Source organism: Cornus florida, unplaced genomic scaffold (assembly GCF_030987335.1).
Source record: "Cornus florida cultivar Cherokee Brave unplaced genomic scaffold, ASM3098733v1 CherokeeBrave_3.0.0_Hap2_Chr10, whole genome shotgun sequence".
In the NCBI taxonomy this organism is placed as follows: domain Eukaryota; kingdom Viridiplantae; phylum Streptophyta; class Magnoliopsida; order Cornales; family Cornaceae; genus Cornus; species Cornus florida.
In genome coordinates, this window is record NW_026775580.1 from 76,364,769 (window position 1) to 76,388,939 (window position 24,171).

General features: G+C 38.2%; 1 pseudogene; it reads left to right on the top strand.

The window, feature by feature from the left end:
- The first annotated feature begins 6,333 nt into the window (after positions 1-6,333).
- Positions 6,334-6,432, top strand: LOC132280410 (small nucleolar RNA R71; annotated as a pseudogene).
- The last annotated feature ends 17,739 nt before the right edge of the window (positions 6,433-24,171 follow it).

Consider the following 24,171-nt stretch of genomic DNA (forward strand, 5'->3'; position numbering starts at 1 on the left):
GCCGGTATAAAGAATTAAAACACAGTTTATAGAATCATATATGTCAAATGAGATGGACAAAACAGATAAGGAACATGAATCTATACAAGTGACAAATAATAAGTGACATGATGTGAAGCATACTAGACAGTATAAGTATGGAATGCATCCAATGTGGAAAACACATGCATTGGGCATATATGAGATAACATGAAACACAAGAGATGGTGTGTGAAGTGTGTGAAACAAATCTGTGAAATTCGATCGATCATAAAAATGTGAGATCGATTCAAGTTCGATCGATCTCAAATAAGTTCGATCGATCTGTTACAGATCGATCTGATAAAAAGTTCGATCGATCGAACTGTGAGGTGAAATTCGAAAAGTCACAGATCTGTGACGTGGATGGCATGGGGGCCTCACAAACAAGCTTGTGGGCCCCTCTATACAACAAATCAACATTTTTGGTCACTTTCCTTGGCCCGTGACCCCCAAAATCAAAATTAAAATCAAAGAATATAAAACCTATATATACATATATACATAGCTTCAAAGCTTCATCAATGGCTAGATTCATCATCAAGACATCATAGATCTATCATATAAAGCATAGATTCATGAAGAATAAGCTTGAAATAAAAAGAGGGGTTTCAAATCTTCCCTAAAACCGAGAGATGAGATGAAAGGGAGATGAAACTTGAGATCCAAGATGAGGGGGAGAGATTCGAGATGAGATGAACTCGCCAGAGGTGGGGAGGTGAGTTGCAGCGGCGAGGGACGAAGGTGAGGGTGTTAGATCGATCTGTGGTATCGATCTAATAACCTTAGGTCTGGTTTTTTTAAAAACATCCCGTTACCAGTTCGATTGATCGAATTGAAATCTCAGATCGATCGAACTGTGATCGATCTCTCCTCACTAAAAGACAAAATTGTTTTTTTTTTTTTTTTGAATAATTAAAATTCAAAACAAAAAAAATCAAACTTAAAACATTAAATCAAAGAACAGAGATCGATTTCTCCAAGATCGATCTCAAATAAACTCTGATCGATCGAACATGCAAAAACCTGCAGACATGTTTGATCGATGGGACATAAAGCTTTTTTATGCAGGTTGGATGCAGGTTCAAAAATTTTCTAAGTGTTGGGACTACAGATCGATCCAAAAAGAAGTTGGATCGATCGAAGAACTAAAGATCGATCTAGGAACAAGTTCGATCGATGGGATAGAGAGGTGAAATATGCAGGTTTTCTTCGAACGATTAGACAGAGAGGTGATTGGATACAGGTTTGATGCAGGTATGGAGTTCGATCGATCAAACCTCCTTGGAGATCGATCGAACTTATGCAAAATGCTCATTTTCAACATGAAAGTGCATGCAATCCTAATCACAGTTCCTAGCAATGTATATGAACCTAAACCAAATATATAGACTTCGCAAGAAATGAAATTTAAAATAGAAATGAGGGAGAAATAGGGTTGTGACACCTTACGAAATATACTAGTCTTTAACATCTTTAGCAAGACGTTGAGCTCTTTTAGCCCGGATCAAACATCTTATAGTGCATCCCTTTCTTGATGGGGTGATAAGTGCTTTGAACTTCACCCAAGAAATGGTTCCCCAGAGAACTTGTTGGATTAGGCTTAAAACAAATTTTTAGTCCTTGGTCAAAATGATCTTTGGGTTTCCATGCCCTTTTAAAACAAGATTTTGAAACTACTTTCTTGGAATTTAGGGTTTAAGATGAACTTTTTAGAGTTTTGCTTTCACACAAAGACTCTATTCTTTCACATTCATGGTCATGATATTTCTCTACAACATTCACTTCTTCATGCTTGTCAAATGAATTGGGGGTCAGATTGAATCTATTCAATTTCACCTTCATGTGGCCAAATAAGATCTTCATTATCCCCGTCCTACAATTAATGTTGGCATTCGCGGTTGTCAAGAAAGGACGGCCAAGGATAACTGGAATTTGGCTCTTAGGGTTCGGGACCGGTTCCGGGTCAATGACAACGAAATCAACGGGGAAGAAGAATTTATCAATCTTAATCAATACGTTCTCAATGATACCCCTAGGCTTTTTGATGGATCGGTCGGCAAGTTGCAAAACCACCGACGTTGGTTTCATATCTCTTAAGCCTAATTTGATATATACCGTGTATGGAAGAAGGTAAACACTTGTTCCTAAGTCTAAAAGAGCCCGATTAATGATATGATCTCCAATGATGCATGAAGTGATAGGTGAACCGGGATCCTTAAACTTTGGAAGAGTGTTATGCTACAAAATTGAGCTTACTTGCTCGGTTAATACCACTTTCCTAGGTGCTTGACTTTTGTTCTTCCTTTTTTGGGTGCGTAAGTCTTTCAGAAACTTGGCATAAGCTGGAATTTGGTTGATTGCATCCAAAAGTGGAAGGTTGACTTTCACTTGCCTAAACACATCCATAATTTTATTTGTTTTGGCCTTTTGCTTGTCAGTTGAAATGGATCCTTTTAAGGCATCCGGAAATGGAGCGCTTGGCTCAAAAACCTTTTCAGAAATTTTCGTTGAAGTTTCTTCAACACAAAAAGTTTTAAAATTATTTTGCAAATTTTTCTTTTCAAAATCACCTTTCAAATCACTTTTCAAGATATTCTCATTTGAAAGATCATGCATATACAATGAAGAAGGAATATGATGTGAAACGGGATGGGTGTCAACTTGTAGTTGCATCGGTTCACTCTCTTCATTGGACATACACACTTGGTTGCCCACAATCTTCCCACTTCTCAATGTAGTCACCGCATTAACATGCTCTATTGTGTGACCTTCCGATGAGGAATGAGTCTCCACAACACATTGTTGCTTGGGTGGGGCATTCAAAGGCATTTTTCCTTTCTCTCTAGCATTTAAAGTACTAGCTATTTGTCCTACTTGGGTTTCTAGCTTAGCAATGGATTGAGAATAAGAATGAAGCAATTGAGTACTCGCCTCTAGAGTGCCGAGAGCGGTCAAAACTTTCACTTCAAAAGCGGGACTCCTAAAATTTCCTTGAGAATATGATGGTTGATTAGGGAAAAGAGAATTAAAAAATTGATTTCCTTGTAATTGAAATGATGATCTAAAACTTTGGGAACCTTGGCTTTGCATTAGAGGTGGAACATAATTCCCTTGATAACCACCTTGGGGAGGGTTTGAGCCTTCTCCTTGATGTGATACCCCTCAGATTTGAGACATGGGTTGATCAGGCCCAGGCCCAAACCCGAGGGAATATTAAATAATTAATATATAATCGAACACAAATGACAAAATGAATTTAAAAAATGAAAGTTTAAAAGCTAAAAGGAATACTAAAACATAACCCTTGAAATTAAATACTTAAAATCCCAAATAATAAGGTTATAATAATCCAACTCAAAAACCTCCAAGGGTACAACTTCGGAATCCATCCAGTGGACCCCTAATAAGAAAACCAAACTGAAATAAAACCAGAAGAAATCCATAATTAAATCATGGAAAGAGATCATACATCGTTGGAAGAATGAGTGACCGTTTCTGCTTAGCACGAACAAGCTCAAGCCTGGAACTGACATACACCTGAAAAATAGGAGTGGGTCAGGCCCACGAACAAGTTCTAACCTACTACAATCCAAGTAGAAACTCAATACGCATATATATCCTAAGCAATTCAACAATAGCTAATAGTCCGTACATAAGTATATCAACACTACAGGACTCTCACTAGACTATGGTGAGGGTCTCAACCTGAATAGAAGGCAACATGCAAAAACGCACCCATAGGTGGGCATGAGTACCTAGACCTAACAGGGTACACCTCAACCTCTCATATCCATCTACGCATCCTATTGCATATATGCTCCCTAACCGACGACTCTGAGACTCAAGCTCATATCGCGGTATCATAAAAATATACTTAAAATCCTATCCTATCCATCCATAAGAAATCCAGTTAATCATTCAGCTTGTGCAGCTTCTTTGACTTAACATAGATAACAAGCAATCCGGTTAGTCATTCAGCTTGTTCAGCTTCTTTGACTTAAGTATAAGTAGGATTTATTTTAGAATCCATTCCCTTATTCCGTGTAGGTAGGATTTAGAATTTTGAAACTAATCCAAACCTAGGTATGCCACCGTCCCATACCGATGCATGTCATCCAACATCCAGCAGTTGATAATACAATTGTATAAGTAAATTTTAACTATTCCATACCATCTCGTAATTGATAACACTAATAATAAAAGTAATTACCAACTAGTCCATAACACATATAACCATAATTCATTACAGGTATAATCAAATATGTATATGATATGCTAGTTTGGTCCTACCGATACATGGTTCTCCAATAATTTTAGAGTGCAGAGAATAAGTATAGTCCATCCCATGATCCACTATGAGCATAATAATAACAATATCAAAATTTACATGCTCACTTAAAACCATTACACGATACCCAGAAAGTTGACAGCGATATTATTGAATAGTTAGTAACTAAGTTCCCACTAAGCATAACAGAGAATCATTCCAACTGGCATACTTACTTTTATAACACTGTGACACGATTTAAAACAATAAATTTTTTTAATTCAATTCCCAATTTACAAGTAGACAACTTAAATCATTCGCAACCAAGCCAACTTTACAAACTTTCTGCAGAGTCTTCCATTATTTTCTATGTTTGTTTCCTATGGTATATTATGTTTTACCATCTGTTCTTAACCTTCATTAAGAGTCTAAACATGACTGTACACCCCCAGATCAACTCCTATTTCAACTTAGACCTTTAAAAATTCAACCACAGCAGCCCAGAACTCGCAAAAACCAACCAAAACTGCAAAACCCTGAAGGGAGACGTCTCCAACAAGTTGGAGCCGCCTCCAAACAAGATGGAGCGGGCTCCAACCCACTTGGAGCCACCTCCAAGACATATAGAGCCTGCTCTATGATCCCATAGAGCCGTTTCTTTCACAAAGAGAGCATGCTCTCTTCAACTCTGCCTCATTTCTTCACCTGTTTCATCTCCAGTGAATTCTGTTGATTTCGTCCCTCTCTGTTACAGTCTTTAATGGTTTTAATTATGTTTAGACCTAACCAGATAAGACCCATCTAACTCCTTCAAGCATCGATTAATCATAATTTAAAAAAAGAATATTTACACTCAAACACAAAACTAGCAACTTACAGATTGTTTCAACACATACTGCTTGTAAAAAGTTTTGAACATGTATAACCAATTAATTCTTATGATTAATAGTTCCTGGAATTGCTTAAGGATGCAAAGATCACAAGATAAAGGGAAAGAGTGAAGTTAGAACTTGCCTTACACCGATGTCGTTCTAAATTCTCTGATGAACAGTGTGTTTGGTCCTCTGGTTTCTCTCTGCCTTCACAACCGTAAACAGGGTTCTAAAACCCTAGACAGAAACCTTAAATGTATATTTATAGGCCAAACTACTCCTAAGCTCAATTAAACCCTAATCTAACTTACTCGGCCCATAGAACAACCTAGGTTTTAATTCTCGTCGGCTACTTATGTAAATTGCAACCCTAATGTAACTATATGTGTGTAACCATAAAACAGTCACGTTGAGAAATAATTAAATTTAAACAATCAAGTCAATTTAAAACAATAAAATAATTAAATATCAATTAAATTAAAACAAATTAAATAATTAAAATTAATTAAATTAATCCAATTAAAACAAGTAAATAACTAACTACAATTAAATCAATTAAATTATCACATATGCACTTCAACAATTAAAAATGCAATTTAAATAATAAAGTAAATATCAGGACTATCCTTTTGAAATTAGGGGTATTACACTTGATTTCTCCAAGAGAAATTCAGGTGATTCCTCCAAGTAGGATTATAGTGATTGCCATAAGGATTGTTTCCTTGATTAACAAAAATTGCATTAACTTGTTCATGATGCTCATTTTGCATATGTCCATGGGGACAATTGGAAGTTGAATATAAAACACTTGAACAAGTCATAAATGTCTCATTGGATACATGATGGGAATGGTTAGGGACAGAAGATACTTGATTTGCCGAGTTTTGGTTGATCAAGAATTAGTCAAAACTTTGAGATAAGGATTTCATCTCGGCGGCTATTGCATTGGAATGGTTAACTTGATGTAAGCCAACACTCTTCCTTCCACTTGAATTCCTTCTATTCTTAGAAGATAAAGTTCAATGCAAAGAATTTTCACTCATACTCTCATAAAAACGCCACACGTCATCCTCATGCCTATCAATGTAAGAGCCACCCATGGAAGCATCAACTATGCCCTTGTAATTGTCCGATAAGCTCTCAAAGAAATATTGAACTAATTGCCATTTGGGCATGTCATGATGTGGTCACTTTCTAAGCAATTCATTGAATCTTTCCCATGCCTCATGGAACATTTCCCCATCACCGTGTGAAAACTCTCGAATTGAGGTTCTCATGGCATTGGTCTTAGAAACTAGGTAGTACTTCTTCAAGAACTCTTGTTACATTTCTGCCTAAGAAGTTATTGAAAAAGGCCTAAGATTGTTAAACCAATATTTTACCTTGTCTTTAAGGGTGAATGGAAAAAGTTTAAGCCTTAAGACCTCTTTCGGCATGTCCGTGTATCTCACGGTGGAACATACTTCAAGAAACTCATCCAAATGCTTGTAAGGTTCTTCATTTGGAAGTCCATGATAGTTATGAAGCATTTGAATGGTTTGTTGTGATACCCCTCGGATCCGAGACACGGGTTGATCAGGCCCGTGTCTCGGATCTGAGGGGTATCACAGTTGGTATCAGAGCCAGGTTCAAGTGTCTCTAGGATGTTTTCATATTAAGTCTTCCGCGTAGCGTTCTCTTGAATAGAGCTTAAGTTAGGATTCACTGTATTCCTTATGGTTCGTATAGAAATGGTACCGATGTCTGTCTTTTCGTGTTAACAGATGGTTAACGCTAGAAATGGACAGAACATGCAAGGAACTAGGAAGGAAAGGAGAGCGGCACGTAGGCAACAATATCTCCTACAGCGTCAGCAAATGGAAGAAGAGCAGCAAATGCCAGGGTTTCAGGAGGAGTAGGAGGAAGGTCAACAGACTCAGGGTCGGGACAGAGATCCAGAGATTCCTCTTCACCTCAATGACCTCGTTGCTCGGGCTATAGAGGCTGGGGTAACAGCTGCACTCCGAAACCAACCACAGGTTCAGCAGGCACCTGTACCAGCACCAGTGGTTCAGACGGATTCTTGGGGAAAGGCTAGGAGCTCTTTCACAAAGGGGAGTCCACCTGTGTTCTCAGGCTCAACCGATGCGAGAGCAGCTCACCAGTGGAAGCAGGACATTGAGCGTCATCTTCGTTTGGTTCAGTGCACGGAGGTTCAGAAGCAAATGCTTGCTACTTTCAAGTTAGTTGGGGATGCACTACAGTGGTGGGAGTCAGTTACCACCTCAGAGGAGAGGATGACATTGTCTTATGACGAGTTCAGTGCTCGCTTTGATGAGAACTATTTTCCCTATGCAGTCAGGGCAGTTATGAAGACCAAGTTTCTAAGTCTGCAGCAGGGAAACATGACAGTGGCGGAGTATGAGCAGCAGTTCACACGCTTGTCTCTCTTTGCACCGGAGGAGGTGGATATAGAGGAGAAGAAGCGCAACAGTTTTGTCAAGGGACTGATGTGGTCTATCAAGAGAGCTATTACAGGTAGTCCAGCCTATACTACCTATGCTCAGGTGGTAGATGCCGCTCTACAACAGTATCAGTTGACTGTGGACATCAGACAGGCTCGTGGTGAGAAGCGGGGAGATAAAGACTCTACTAATCAGTCAGCTAAAAAGGGGAATGGCAATGGTCACCGGCAGAATGACAAAGGCAAGTTCCAAGGGCAACAGCCTTGGAAGAAGCACAAGGGTGGTTCAGATGCTCATCGGAATGGGGCACCCATTCAGAGGCAACAGAATGGGGGACCACAGGCAGGACAGGGTCAGCCACAGGCTAACCGACAGAGGGGGCCATTTGGTACTTTCCAGGGTAGTTGTTACACTTGTGGAGAGTATGGTCATACCACTAGGCAGTGTCCTAAAGCAGGACAGGGACAGGGACAGAGACAGTATGTGCAACAGGGACAGAGGGCGCCAGTGCCTCTACCAGCTCCATAGGTTCCATGGATTCAGGGACAGACACATCTGGCTTTACCGGCACCGCCGCAAACTCAGGGACAGGCGCCACAGCAGTTGCATTATGGCAGGGTGTATAACCCCAAGCCACAGGATGTTCAGGCACCTCAGACTATTGAGGGTAAGTTTCCTATTCATGGTTTACATGGACGTGTTTTATTTGATACGGGTGCTACACACTCATTTGTAGTTAGGACTTTTGTTGCTTTATCTGGGATGAGGACGAGGGTATGCACTAGACCTCAGGGTATTTCTACACCATTGGGTGATACAGCTATTATACATGAGAGTGATGGGTCTGTGACACTAGATATTGGCAGACTCAGATTTTTAGCCAATCTATTGGTCCTGGACATGCACACTTATGACGTGATACTTGGGATGGATTGGTTGTCTCACTACCATGCCCAAGTTGATTGTTTTGACAGATCTATTATTTTTACCATACCTGGTCAGGATATGTACGTAGTAGCTATGCCACGTTCTAAAGGAGGCGGTAGCACCTATTTGTTCCATGTGGAGGAGGAAAAGGATGAGGGGATTACTGTGTCATTGGATAACATACCAATTGTACAGGATTTCCCGGATGTATTTCAGGAGATTCCAGGGTTGCCACCTAGTCGCGAGATCGATTTTGTGATAGACTTAGCTCCAGGCACTGTGCCTATTGCTAGGGCACCCTATAGGATGGCACCGGTAGAGATGAGAGAGCTGAGGGATCAGATTCAGCAATTACTCAGCCAGGGTTTTATTCGTAGGAGTACATCACCTTGGGGAGCACCAGTTCTGTTTGTGAAGAAGAAGGATGGTTCGCTTCGTCTGTGTATAGATTACAGGGAGTTGAACAAGGTTACGATTCGTAACAAGTATCCTTTGCCCAGGATTGATGACTTGTTTGATCAGTTAAGGGGAGCCACATATTTCTCCAAGATTGATCTGCGTTCTGGGTATCATCAGCTAAGGGTTAGGGAGCAGGATGTTCCTAAGACAGCGTTTCTCACGAGATATGGTTCTTATGAGTTTCGTGTTATGCCGTTTGGGACGACTAATGCACCTGCAGTGTTCATGGACTTAATGAATAGAGTCTTCCGGGCTTATTTGGATCAATTTGTTATTGTCTTTATTGATGACATCTTGATCTATTCTCGGTCGGAGGACGATCATGCTAGACATCTTCGCATAGTCTTGCAGACGCTTCGTGAACACCAGTTATATGCCAAGTTCGAGAAGTGTGAATTTTGGCAGCGGGAGGTGAAATTTCTGGGTCACGTGGTGTCAGAAAAGGGGATAGCGGTGGATCCGGCCAAGGTTTCAGCGGTGGTTGAGTGGGGACAGCCTACATCACCTACAGAGATTCGGAGTTTTCTCGGTCTGGCAGGATATTACAGGAGATTCATCCAGGGGTTCTCCACGATAGCAGGACCACTCACTCATCTGACCAAGAAGGGTGTACAGTTCGTGTGGGATGAACACTGTCAGCGAGCTTTTGATGAGCTGAAAAGGAAGCTGACTTCTGCACCGGTTCTGGCTACTCCGCAGAGCGGGATAGAGTATCTTGTTTGCACGGATGCATCGTTGCAGGGTCTTGGATGTGTATTGATGCAGGAGGAGCGACCGATTTCTTATGGATCTCGAAAACTTAAGCCTCATGAGCTTAATTATCCGACACATGATTTGGAATTGGCAGCAGTGGTCTTTGCCTTGCGTATTTGGAGGCATTATCTGTTGGGTGAGTCTTTCAGATTATTCAGTGATCAGAAGAGTCTGCAGTACTTGTTCACTCAGCGGGAGCTGAATATGAGATAGCGCAGATGGTTGGAGTTTGTAAAAGACTATCATTTTTCTATACAGTACCATCCAGGGAAAGCGAATGTGGTGGCGGATGCACTCAGTCGCCGACCTGTTGGTAGTCTTTCTGCTCTATTCATTACTGAGTGGAATGCTTTAAAGAATGTAGATGAGTTGTCAGATGCTTTTATGGCTTGCATGGTGGTTACACCTTCCATCATTCGCAAGGTTTTACAAGCACAACTCACTGATCAGCAATGTGTCGACAAGGTCACAGAGATAGCTTCCGGAGAGGTTCCATTCTACTATGTTGGGGCTGATGGAGGTTTAAGGTACAAGGGACGGCTAGTGGTACCTTCTGCTGATAATTTGAGGAAGGATGTGATGACTGAGACTCATCACTCTGAGTTCTCTGTTCATCCAGGTGGCGATAAGATGTATCAAGATATGAAGCGACAGTTTTGGTGGGCAGGTATGAAAAGGGACATTGCTCTTTTTGTTTCTCAGTGTAGTACTTGTCAGATGGTTAAGATTGATCATCAGAGGCCGCCAGGAGCTCTACAGTCACTACCAATTCCGGAGTGGAAATGGGAGAGCATATCTATGGATTTTGTGGATGGTTGCCAAATTCTTTCAAGGGGCATAATTCCATATGGGTCATTGTGGATAGGTTGACCAAGTCAGCTCATTTCTTGCCTATTTGCACTGACTACACTTCGGAGCAGTTGGCGAGGCTTTACATTTCAGAGATTGTGAAGCTACATGGCATTCCATTGTCTATTATATCGGATAGGGATTCGAGCTTTGTATCTGGATTTTGGAAGAGTTTTCAGCAGGCTTTAGGTACGGAGTTACACCTTAGTACTGCTTATCATCCTCAGACTAACGGACAGACTGAAAGGGTGAACCAGATTATGGAAGATATGCTTCGGTCGTGTGTTCTGGATTTCAAGGGCCACTGGGAGGAATATTTGCCACTTGTGGAGTTTGCTTATAACAATAGTTTCCAGAAGACTATTGGGATGGCACCTTTTGAGGCGTTATACGGTCGACCGTGTCGATCACCTGTTTGTTGGATGGAGGTTGGAGAGAATCAATTCTTAGGTCCTGAGTTCATCAAGGATACCTCTGAAAAGATTGCTCTTATTCGAGATCGCATGCGTACTGCCCAAAGTAGGCAGAAGAGCTATACTGATCGTCGCACTCGTGCTTTGGAGTTTCAGGTTGGGGATCAGGTTCTTCTTAAAGTATCTCCTATGAAGGATGTTATGCGTTTTGGGAAGAAAGGGAAGTTGTCTCCGCGGTTTGTCGGTCCATTCATGATTACGGATCGCGTTGGAGCTGTCGCTTATCGGTTGGCACTTCCGGATACTTTGGATCGCGTTCACAACGTGTTTGATGTTTCCATGTTGCGGAAATTTCTGCGAGATGAGGATCGATATCAGCATATTGATGTTGGGGAGATTGAGTTGCAACCGGATACAACTTATTTAGAGCCACCGTGTCGTATTGTCGACCGCCGAGATCAGATTCTTCGTAATAAGGTTATTCCTTTGGTTCGTGTTCAGTGGAGTCATCACAATGAGGCTAAGTCTACTTGGGAACGGGAAGATGTCATTCGCTCGCAATTTCCGGGAATTTTGGAAGAAGGTAAGAGCGAATTCCGAGGACGGAATTCCTTTTGTTAGGGGGGAAGAATGTAATACCCCTAATTTTCAAAAGGATAGTCTCGGTATTTTGTTTAATTGCTTTCTGTTAATTAATTGTTTTTGGTTCATTAATTGTTTTGAATTCTGTTTTAATATGTTTTAATTGGGTTTTTTTTAATTATTTGATTTCCTTGCCTTATTTGTGTTATTTGAATTAATTAGTTGGTTTATTTGTTTTCTTTGGGTTTAATTAATTTATTGGATTTATTTACATTAATGATGTGTTTAATTGTAAATGGTGTTATATTTAATTCTTTATTGTAAATTTAAATGGGTAAGTGTCTTGATTTAATAAGTAGGGTTTTACTTTTAATCAGTTTGTAAGCCCTCGTAGGTTTCTCAGTATGTTGGATAGGCCGGTTAGGTTTTCAGTTGGGGCTTAGGGTTTAGTAAAATCCTATAAATATATGTTAGATGTTTGGGTAGGGTTTGAGAACCATAACAAAACCTATACGACTGTGGAGACAAAGGAAGAACAGAGAGGGTTCACGTTGGTTTTTCGTCGGACCTTTAGAGACGGCGTAGAGATTTTTGGACAAAGATCTCGAAGGCAAGTTCTAACCTTACTCTCTCCCTTATACTCGTGTTCTTTGCATACTCAATGGTTCCAGGATGAATTACATTTTTAAAAATAAAAAACGTTATCTGTTTCATGCTTAGAGTGTAACTGAAACTGAATTTGGTTTAAAAATTGTAAACTGTTTAACTTTGAACTTTCTTATTTAATTCTTGGTTTAATCCATATTAGTAGCATAATAAGGACTGAGTTAAGGACTGGAATCTTCTAGGATTAAGTGAAACTCTCTGAAAACCTCTACTGTGAAGTGTCGGAGGCGTAAACGGCGACCGGAGAGGAGAACACGAAGAAGAGGGGGGAGAAAGCCGGCTCCTATTGGATTGGAGCCGGCTCTCCTTGGACTGGAGGCGGCTCCAATGGTCTAGGAGCCGGCTCCAGGGCCATTGGAGGCGGCTCCAATATTCTGGAGCCGGCTCCAGGTTGTTTATTCGTGAGTTTTTGATTCTGTTGGTTGTTTTTCCAATTTTTCAGTGATTAGGCTTCCTAGTGATTGTTTTAATGTGTTTTATTGGAGAATGAATACTGTAATGGGTGGTTTAGGAGTGTTCTAGGGTAAACATAAATATGCAAAGACCAGATTAACATAGAATTGGACACAAAGCGTTAATCATTAGGATTACATGGAGTTAATTACGTATGTCTTGTAGCCTGTGTGGATTTGGAGTTTCTAATTTCTTAATTATATTAGAAATTTTCTGTGAGAGCTTGTCCACTCGAATTATATGTTCATGGAAATAGAAATTATGCTAAAAATTTATATTTCACTGAAAATTAGTTGATGATTACATTTAACGGTTAGTGCGTCAAGTTGTTGGACAGGAAACTATAAGTATAATGATTACTTTTATTTATTTTGCATGCTATAGATTTGAGTGGGAAAATATCTATTTAGGCTCTGTTAATTCTATGGAAATTGGGAATAGGTCATAATTACAAATAAAGCCCTGTATGATCAAATTGTGGATTCTGAATTGGCTTACTTAAGCATGTTGGTTAATCTGTTCTAACATGTTTAGTTTGGAACTGTTGGTATTGACATTTATATGGTCATTATTTTATCAACTGTGAATGTAAATAAGCATGTTGATTATCTATTTCAATATGCATAGTAAGGAGTAGTTGACATTGATATTTATATTTTCAATGTGAATCAATTATGGGTATTTTTAAGAATGGTTGCTACTGTATTCTATTATGTTTAGTATGGAATTGTTGATATTGTTGTTATAATTATCGATGCTTTATCAACTATTGGACGGATTGGATTGTATGTACCGGTATGGGACGGTGACATACTAGGTTTGGATTAGCTCAAATTGCTAAGTCCTACCTATTTTGGAGTAAGGGCACGGGTTATAAAATACAATCCTCCTTATATATATAAGTCGGTACGGTTGAATACGCCGAGTGACTTACTGGATTTCTTGTGGATGGATAAAAACGGAGTTTAGATATATTTTATGTTACCGTGTCATAAGCTTGAGTCTCAGTGTCGACGGTTAGGGTGCGTATATGCAGTTGGATGTGTAGCTGACTGTGAAGGTTGAGGTATACCCTGTTTAGGTTTAGGTACTCATACCCACTCAGGTGCGTATTGTGTGATGCCTTCTATCCAGGTTGAGACCCCCTTCATGGCCTAGCGAGAGTCCAGTAGTGTGGATATATTTATGTACGGATTATTAGTTATTGTTGAACTATTTAGTATGTACATGCGTATCGTGTCTCTACTTGGATTGTAGTAGGATAGAACTTGTTCGTGGGCCTGACCCACTCCTATTTTTCAGGTGTACGTCAGTTCCAGGCTTGAGCTTGTTCGTGCTGTGCAGAGACGATCTTCCATTCTACCGACGATGTAGGATTTCTTTCCAGATCTTGGATTTGGGTTTTATCTTTCTTTTTACTTTCATTTAGTGTGAGATTTTTATTAGGGGTCCACTAGAGATGGATTCCCGAGTTGTTCAAATTATGGATATTTGGTTTATCAACTTTAAGTATTTAATTATTTAAGGATTATCTTTTAGTTTCTTTTCAGCTTTAAACTTTCATTTCTTAATTCATTTTGTATTCCATGTTCGCTATAACATATTAATTGTTTGATATTCCCTCGGGTTTGGGCCTAGGCCTGATCAACCCGTGTCTCGGATCCGAGGGGTATCACATTTGTGGTTTGATCTCATAGTGGTGTGCTCTAAATTGTGGCAATTGAATGCATGTGGGTGCGTTGTATTCATTAGGCACATAGTGATTTCTTAAAGTTAGGGGAGGATTAGCAATTGGAGGTGCAACATGGGCACATTGATTGCCTTAGATGATGGGAGGTTATGGAGCATAGATTGGCCTTGGCATTCCCAGTGGAACTTAACCTTGTTGTTGTGCTGGGTGAATGAATGGCCTTGGCATGCCTAATGGTACTTGCATGTTATCATGATGCACATTAGGGTGGAGGATACCTTGTTGGTTTATGTGACCAAGGTCCTCCACATGATCCTCATTATGTCCTTCCATTGATGAAATGGATTGACTAGAATTTCTTCTTCCCCTAGGGTTTCAAACAACGGATTCAAGATGAAAAATTAGAGGGACAAGAGTAGGTTTCAATGATCTACAACCATGCATGCACAACAAAACACAACAAGTAACAAATAATGAACAATCACTTCACCTTCGCAACAAATCAATTATCAAACTTTCTCCACATACAATGATCCCATACTCCCATGCTATCAACAATATACAAAGAATAATAAATTGCCTCCACGTGGGCTCATGATTTATCTAAGAATTGAAATACAAGCCTCCACGCAGGCCGACAATTTAACTAGAGATTGAGTTAAAAAAGAGCTCACAAAGGGTCCTTTAGCACTTCAATTCAATTTTCAATTTTAGCTTTGCATAGATTTCAGTTTTTTCCTTGCTTTTGCTTAGCTCCTTGCTTGAAATACTCCTTTGCTCACCTTCTAGCTCAATGCACCTAGTCAAACAAGAACCAACACAATAAGTAACCAAAATGAAAATGAAAATAAAGTAAAGACATGATAAAAAAAAAAACTAATTCCTAATTGATTCCACAAATACGACGTTGCCTTCAATCAATCCCCGGCAACAGCGCCAAAAACTTGGTGTTGTCGTCAACTCAATCTAAAGTTTGTGCACCAAAAGATAGTGGTGTAGGGCTATGATGAATGTGGCAAAGTTTCACATTTAGAAATTGCCACTACTACCTTTCACTAAAAATATAGGTAGGGCAAGTTGGGATCGTCCCAAGGGATTGGTGGGTCGTATTAGGTTGTGGAATCGAGATTAAGGTTAGTAAGTCGAGTGATCAAAAGATTAGTTGGTGGTTGAATTACACTAAGATGCAATTTATACTAAAGTGGGCAATTAAATGTAATGGACAGAAAATAAGAAAGAGGGAGATCTTGGATTTAGAGATCACCACTAAGCATAGCTTTCTACACCCTTAATGAATGATTAGTGAGGGAAAAACATGTATTGCAACATTAGTGTGTGTGTAGTTGTTTTAACAAGCATGGATGACTAATTAAGTATATATTGTCTAAGCAACATGATAAATAGCACAATATATCAAACTAAGCCATTAATCCTTTCTTTAAGCTCACAATCCAAACACATCACAAGGTTAGAGACATATGTTACTTGTTTTCATAAGTATGGAACATCAAACAACAAGTATGGATTGTCCTCCCATTTAACATCTAAATTACAATTAAGCTAATAACATGAAATTAAACTAATTAAACTAAGGGAGAGGCACAATCCATCAAGAAATGAGTATGAACCATCAAATAAACCACAATAGCATTCCATTAAGCACCATGTCTTAACAATATTTAGATCTATAGCATCAACACACATAGACATGCATCAATAACACAAAATCTAGAGACAAACACATGAACATCTATTCTAGCATACATAAACATATAGATATAATGAAATAATCAATTGGAAGCATTAAACCACACAAATCATTGAATAAACAAGATCTATGTATATAAATATGTCAAAACATGTATCACAATACAAATCCCCTCAAAAATACATAAATCACGATGTAGAAAACATGTTTAGGGCTAACTCTAGCCCCAAAAGGATGTTTAGTCACTCATGGATGATGTCCTCCAACCCTCAAGGGCTATCTCTATGGAAGAAATTGTTCCTCTTCTTGGTTGATGGAAGAACTCCAAGCTTGTGTCTCTAGCTTCCTCTCTTCTTTTCTTCCTCACTAAGAATATGGAAAATTTTGTGTCTCTAAAGTATCTCTCTATCTTGTAAAAAATATGGTCTCAAGAATGGCTTATATTCCTTATATAGTTAGGTTAAAATGTCACCCCCAATGACCTGGGCTCGTACACCAATATTCCTTCCAATGATTAGATATGAGACAACTTTTAATAAGCTGGAAATTAGATTTTCTTGGGCTTGAGGAAGTTCGGTCGATCGAACTTATGGTGAGATCAATCGAACATGGCTGAGATCTATCGAATTTAAGTTGGGTCGATCCTCAATGGCGGCGCCTTTTTGGATAAAGACAAATCTAAGATATTTTGAAGATATTTTTGGGAAAGAGACAAGTGTGGTAGGTAGGGTGGTACAACTGGATAAAATAGAATCTTTTCGATCGATCGGAAGAAAGTTGGATCGATCGATATTTGTGGGATCTTTGGATAAGGACAAAAAAGCTTGGATCCATCTTGAAATGCTGAGATCGATGAACTTTCGATCGATCGAATATTTTCTGAGATCGATCGAACTTGCTGAATTCCCACCACTTGCTTCGTTTTGCTCCCATTTTGCTCCTTTCTTTGATTCATCTCAAGATTGTTTCAATTATGCTCTTATTTAGCTGAGTTAGCTTATTTTGGGGATAAGTACCTGAAAATGGAAATAATACAAAATCAATCTAAAGCGGGAAAATAAGATAGATAAAGGTCCTAGAATACCTAAACTTAAGGGGTTTAAATGCGCACTTTTCAGCGCTTATCAAGCTTCTTGTGGTAGTAGGAACTTTTCTTGCAGTTCAGAGTGGTACTTTTACGTCAATTCTGGTTGGAGGATTCGTCACCGGCCTCGGCGAAGTAGTTAGCGTCGTTATTCTGAGAGTAGAACTCCGAGGAGTTACTGGTGCCGATGAATTTATCAGCAGCGACGCTTCAAGATGCGAAGGTCTAGTACTGGTGAGAGTTATTGTCGTCTTTTTCGATGAAGATTGGGAAATCCTGGTTGTATGAGGCCATGGGAGGGTAAACAGAGAAAGTTGGGAGGAGAGACAGAAAAGGGTATTAGACAAACTTTTTCCGACGAAGATGAGATATTTTCTAAGGAAAAGCTCGTGCCTATGCAGCTCTCCGTGATACGTCCTACAGTGATGCCAGTGAGCTCGTCAGAGATCAGATTGCCAGAGATAGCGAAATCTCGATGGAGAATAGACGTCTCAGTACTGGATCCATACTCGTTTTCTCCCAGGCCACCGATGTTGGTAGTCTTCAATTTGAGGGTCAATTGTGGTTGTAATAGCGAGAGGTATGATGGTGGTTATGTCGGTGGTGGTTGGTGGTCAGGTGTGGTGGGGGTGGTGGTGGTCGGTCGAAGGAAAACATAGGTGGGTGGGTGTGATACCCCTCGATTCTAGAACCACGGGTGATCAAGTCCAAGCACAGATCCAAGGGATACCAAACAATTAATATGTAACCAAGCAAGAATACAAAAGAATTAAAAATAAAATAATAAGCTGAAAGTAATTCTAAATACGAAAATCCTCCAAAAATGTTATAGATTTATATAATTTAATCTTCCAATCCGTACAACTCAGGATTTCATCTAGTGGACCCCTAATAGTCCCAAATGAACAATAAATTACAAAACCAAAATTCAAAACTAAAATAAGAAAGGAAATCCTATGTAGTCGAAAGAGTGAGTAACTGTATCTGCTTCATCAAGATCAAGCTCTAAGTCTGCTACTGAAGAACACCTAAAAAATAAGAGTGGGCCCACATGCTAGTTCCATCCTACTATAATCCATACATAAACCCGATACGCAGATACATCCTAGATAACTCGACAATAACTAAAATAGTTCATATAGATATAGATACACACTATAGGACGCTTACTAGCTTATAGTGTAGTTCAGCCTGAATAGAATGTAACATGTAACTCACACATTACGGTGTGCATGTGCCCTAGACCTATCAGGGAACATCAGCAATATCTAGTGACTCATCCCTTGCAATATACGCATCCTAACCATGATCCTGAGACTCAAGCTCCTATCACGGTACCATAAATATATATATAAATTCTTTCTAATACAGAAAAATAAAACAAACTTCTGATATGTCATTCAATTGTTTTAGTTGACAGGACATGCATCTATGTAGGATTTAACTGTTTTAGTTAATCCATTCCGTATGTATGAATAGGTAGGACTTAGCGTTTTGATCTAATCCATCCTTTAATATGCCACCATCCCATACCGATGTATATCATGCATATGATCCATAAATGATACACACACATTTGAACATCAAATACATCCAGAGCCAAACATAATAGAAATCAACTATAGATAAAATCCTATTATGCATCCAGTATATGATTATAATCATAGAACATCTGTTTAAATTGGTAAAGTAATGATAAACAATTTAAACCATCTATATCCATCCAATTGACAAAACAGAAATTAGAATCGTTTATCAATTTTAAAATCCATAGCATGCTATAACGAAAATCAGAAATATTAACTGAGCACATTATATGAAAGTCCAAAAGTATTTTCATAATAGTCCAGTTCGTTTGCTAAAGTAAAACTAGCAATTAAAACCAACACAATCCTTGGCGGCGTGCCAATTAATGTTTAAATTTCATGACGTCCCTTTCATCCTCAATTATAAATCATGTGCCAAATATAATGACACACAGAATTCTACATGGAGTACATTATATGAAACCCCAAAAGTATTCCCATACTAGTCCTTTTAGTTTGCTAAAACAAAACTAGCAACTAAAATTTCTACAACTCCTGACAACATGCAACTTAGTATCTAAAGTTCATGATGTCTATAACCATATCCTAAATCAATCTTTCTGGTCTTCATTAAATTATATATATCAGTTATATAACATCCCATAAGTAATTTCATACCAGTCCGTTTAAGTTGCAAAAACAAACTAGCAATTTAATTCTTCCTCTTTCCTTAACAGCATGCATATTATATGTTTATATTTCATGATGTCTGTAATACCCCTAATTTTAAAAGGACAATCCTATAATTTAATATAATTATTTTTATTTAATTAATTGATTATGTGCTTGTTTTAATTAATTAATTATTTGCTCATTTGATTTGTTTTATTTTTAATTAACTTAAATGTGTTTTTCTTTCATTAATTATTTTAAATTGTGTTTTCTTTAATAATTGCTTAAATTGTATTTGGGTTTGTTTCTTTACGTGTTTATGTAAATGCACTGTTTTGGTAATTAGGGTTTTATGTTTTACATCGTGTTTAGGATTGGAGCCGACATATAGTTGGTTTAGGATTTAATTTAGGGTTTGGTTTAGGATTTAAATTAGGGTTTCAACTTAAGCCTATAAATACATAAGTATACGTCTGCTAGGGTTTCCTATAAACCATATTCACTATATTCACGTACATAAGGATACAGAGGGAATTCAGAGAGAACTTTAAGAGAATAAGGTAGGGAATCAAGGAGGAGTTCTGGATTTAACTAGGAGTGGCAGAGGTTGATAACAACTATTGACATTGCCAAAGTTGCTAGAGACAACAGTTTTGGATTTTCAGTCAGAAATCAGAGGCAAGTTTCTGTTCTGCTCTATCTCTTTAATCTGTGTTCTGTGCATGCCTAGGAGGACTTCAGGGACTTAATAAAGGCTAAAACAATTGTAAACAAACATAATATCATGGATTTATGCATATAAGAATCTGGTTTAAATACTCGTAAGATAACTGTTTTGCCTATTTCTGCTTCTCTGTTAATCTGTTTTTTCTATAGTTGTGATTCAGGTTGTTGTAAATTAAGGTTGTAAATTATATGTGGGATGATTTGTAACTAATCTAGGAGTGAGTTTAAAGCCTGGAACAAGATCTTAAAACAGTTTTGATTTTTACAAAATAAATCTGTTGTAAGTTGCTTAAGGTTGCTATTTGAACGTTCTGTAATTGTGGCTTCCAAACTTGAGTCTAGTTCAAATCATGGTTGCATATCAAGGGGTTAGGATTAATCTATAACTTTGATTGGACCCTAGAACAACTGATTAAAACATTCCAGAGGCTCTGTTAGTTACCGGAGTAGAAGAAGATGAAGCAAGAACGGATGACGGTGTCCAAAGGAGCAAGAGCAAGCTCCAGAAAACCTATGAGCCGCCTCTAAGCCTTTGGAGCCGGCTCCTAAAGGATTGGAGCCGGCTCCTGGCTGTTTTGGAGCCGGCTCCAATAGTCCAGAGCCGGCTCTTGAGGCAATTTGAGCAGTGCTCTCACCCGGATGCGCTCAGTTTTGGTTTAGTGCACTGTTTGGCTGCGTGGGGTGTTTTAAATGGTTTGAATTGAGTTAATGGATGGATACAAGTGTTGTAGATCCATTAAACAATAGAGAAACATAAATTTATAATTTAATTAAGGATTGGACAATGCACAGTTAGGCAAGGAATTTACTGGTTGCACCTTGAATATTAAACTGTTTACACTAGAGAATTTAGAGGATCGTTTGTATATGATTTAATTAGGATTAAACATATATAAATAGGATTATAAGTAACATTAATTACTTAAATTTAACTGAATTTGTGTTGAATCAAGTTAATTTTCACCTTGTTATTCAACTACGGCAGATACGGACAACTTGGAGGATGTGAATGCTTATACTTATTTTGCAGATTACATTATTGGAATATTGATTTTGTTTATGCTCTATAATGAATGCTTATTATTGATATATATGTATCAAATTATAATGATACATATTTTGGATGATGGATGTTGATTATATAGTGTGGTTCAATTAACTACGCAGTTTGGAGGAGTTAAATGCTCAGTAAATTTTTATCAGCTTAAAGGAATTGGTTTAGGATTTCTAAACTTTATATTGTGTGCATAATTTGATCCTAAACTTGATAGGTTATAATAAATGCTTATTCTGAAGTATAGTTGGTTTACATCTATTACTGTTTTAGCGATTATATTAATTGGAGGATTGTATGTACCGGTATGGGACGGTGACATACTAGGTATGGATTAGTTCAAGCACTAAATCCTACCTAATCTGGAATGAGTTGGATTAACCATAAAAAGGTTAAGTCTTACTTGAATGAATGTGTATGAACCGGTATGGGACGGTGTCATATTAGGGATGGCTTAGCTCAAAGCACTAAGACCTACCTATATTGGAATGGATTAGTTCAAAACACTAAGTCCTACCCAAATTTGGATTAAGGTATGGATTAACCATAAATGTTAAGTCCATCACCTACTTGTGTCATGTCAATCAAATAAAGTGAATGACCTACTATGGTTTCAGGATGAATTTGTGCTACATATATCAGACCACTATACAGATGGATGATATTTTGTATTAGGAGTGCGGACTTTATATATTTATTTTATGTGTCATGGTATGAGCTTGAGTCTCAGGACCATGGTTAGGGCGTGTATATCGCCTGGGATGGATAACTGGACATAGGTGTTGTTCCCTGGTAGGTCTAGGTAGTCATGTCCACCTCAGGGTGCGTATTTGCATGTTGCCTTCTATTCAGGCTGAGACAGACCTATTGGACTAGCGAGCGTCCTATTAGTGTGCACTATATACATATATGGACTACTTTAGATATGGTTGAGTCTTCCTAGGATGTATCTGCGTATCGGATTACTGTTTGGATTGTAGTAGATCAGGACTTGCATGTGGGCCTGACCCACTCCTTTATTTTTCAGGTGTTCGTCAGTTCCAGGGTTAGAGCTTGGATGTGTAGAGCAGATACAGATATTCATTCCTCCGACTATGTAGGAATCTTCTCTATGTTAGCTGTAGAATTTATTTCTATGATTTAAACTCCTATTTGAGAATTTTATAAGGGGTCCAATAGATGGATTCCCGAGTTGTAGACTTACAGAGGTTTTGAAGCTTGGATTTTTATAATTATATTTGGAAGATATTTATTTCTAGTTCCTTTCAGCTTTTAAATTTTTATTTCTTAAATCAATTTTGTATTCCGTGTTTGATTTAAAATACTTTAATTATTTGATATCCCTCGGGTTTGGGCCTGGGCCTGATCAACCCGTGTCTCGGATCCGAGGGGTATCACAATGTCCCCTTAAGATTAGCACACTAGCTTGTACTAACTATTTTAAGGTTTTAACAGGTTAATTTTAAACATTTAAAACCTCCCACAAATTTCCAGAAATCACTTTTAAACCCCTGGAACCACTAAAACCTCATAAAAACACCCCGTAGGGGTGCACCAACAAGGGAGCCGGCTCCCCCTTCATGGGAGTTGGCTCTCATGCTTCCAGAGCCGGCTCTCCCTCATGGAGAGCCGGCTCTCTCACCTAGGGAGCCGGCTCTCTCCCTGAGAGCCCCTCTCTGCTTCGTCCTTTGTTTTCTTCGCTTCCGGCGAAGTTCCAAGTCTCTGTCCCAATTGTTTTTAAACTTCTTAGGGTCCAATTTACATCCAAACAATCCTAGAAACTCCTCACATTCCATTATGAATTAATTTACAAAAGATTAAAACCTAATTGAAACAGTTTATGCAAGAAAAGCCATTTCAGTAACAAAAACGTAAAACAGTTTTCAGCATATCTATCATGCATAAACATTCATTTTAAAATTAAATTAGATTCCTAGAGACTATATAGAATGGACAGAACACAAGTTTACAGGAAGGAGATAGAATGAAACTTGCCTTTAGGTTTCGATTTGAAACATTTCAACGTCGTCTCTAAATTCTCCGACGACTGCCAACTACCGGTAAACCTCCTATTGCTCAGGTTCAATCCCACAAGCCATCCTTTCCTTCCTCATTGGTACAACCTTCAGTCCACGGCCGACATCCTAACTGGTTCTCTCAGTTTTTCTCTCAAGTTGCTCTCTGTTTTAGAATAAGGTTCTGTTGATTTCTCCTAAAACCCTAAGCCGACGTCTAGTGTTATATTTATATAGGCTTACACTAAAACCTAATTTTAATTACCTATCCGAGAAAGAAAAATAAAATAAAATATATCTAAGTCGGCTACAACGTAAATTCATAATTATATCTATATAAAACCCTAAAACTACATTATATTTATATAATGAACAGTGACCTAATTTAATCATTAATAATAATTAACTAGTAAATAAACCTTATATACATATATACCCATATATATATGTATAACTATCCATGGGTATTAATTGTACCCATCTCTACAAATCAAAGTAATCCATGTGACCCCAAACGGTTGGTCCATTACTACTGTCCATGTCCATCCTTAAATAAAATTTAAATCAAAATATAATAATTAAACAATTACACACAAACCTAAAATTAAATTAAACCAAATAAGTTAAATAAAACAATAAACCAATTAATCAAATAGGCAGATAAACAAAACCTAAAACGCACATCAAATAAATAAACAATTAACATATACATGAAATAAATAGTCAAATAAAATGCACATTGAAACCAATTTAAATTCCAACTATATCATTTAAATTTCAATTATATCCTTTTGAGAATTAGGGGTATTATAGTGGGGGTTTGTTGTATATATATATATATACCTAATATCGCCCAACTCTGAAGCAAGAAAATAGATCAAAAAAACAATGGCTTCATGTTGGCTGGGTAGAGTCAAAGATCCGATCAAAGATGTATGAAAAAACATTTCGATCAAAAAAAGAGTGGAAATCTTTGTCATAACTCTCATG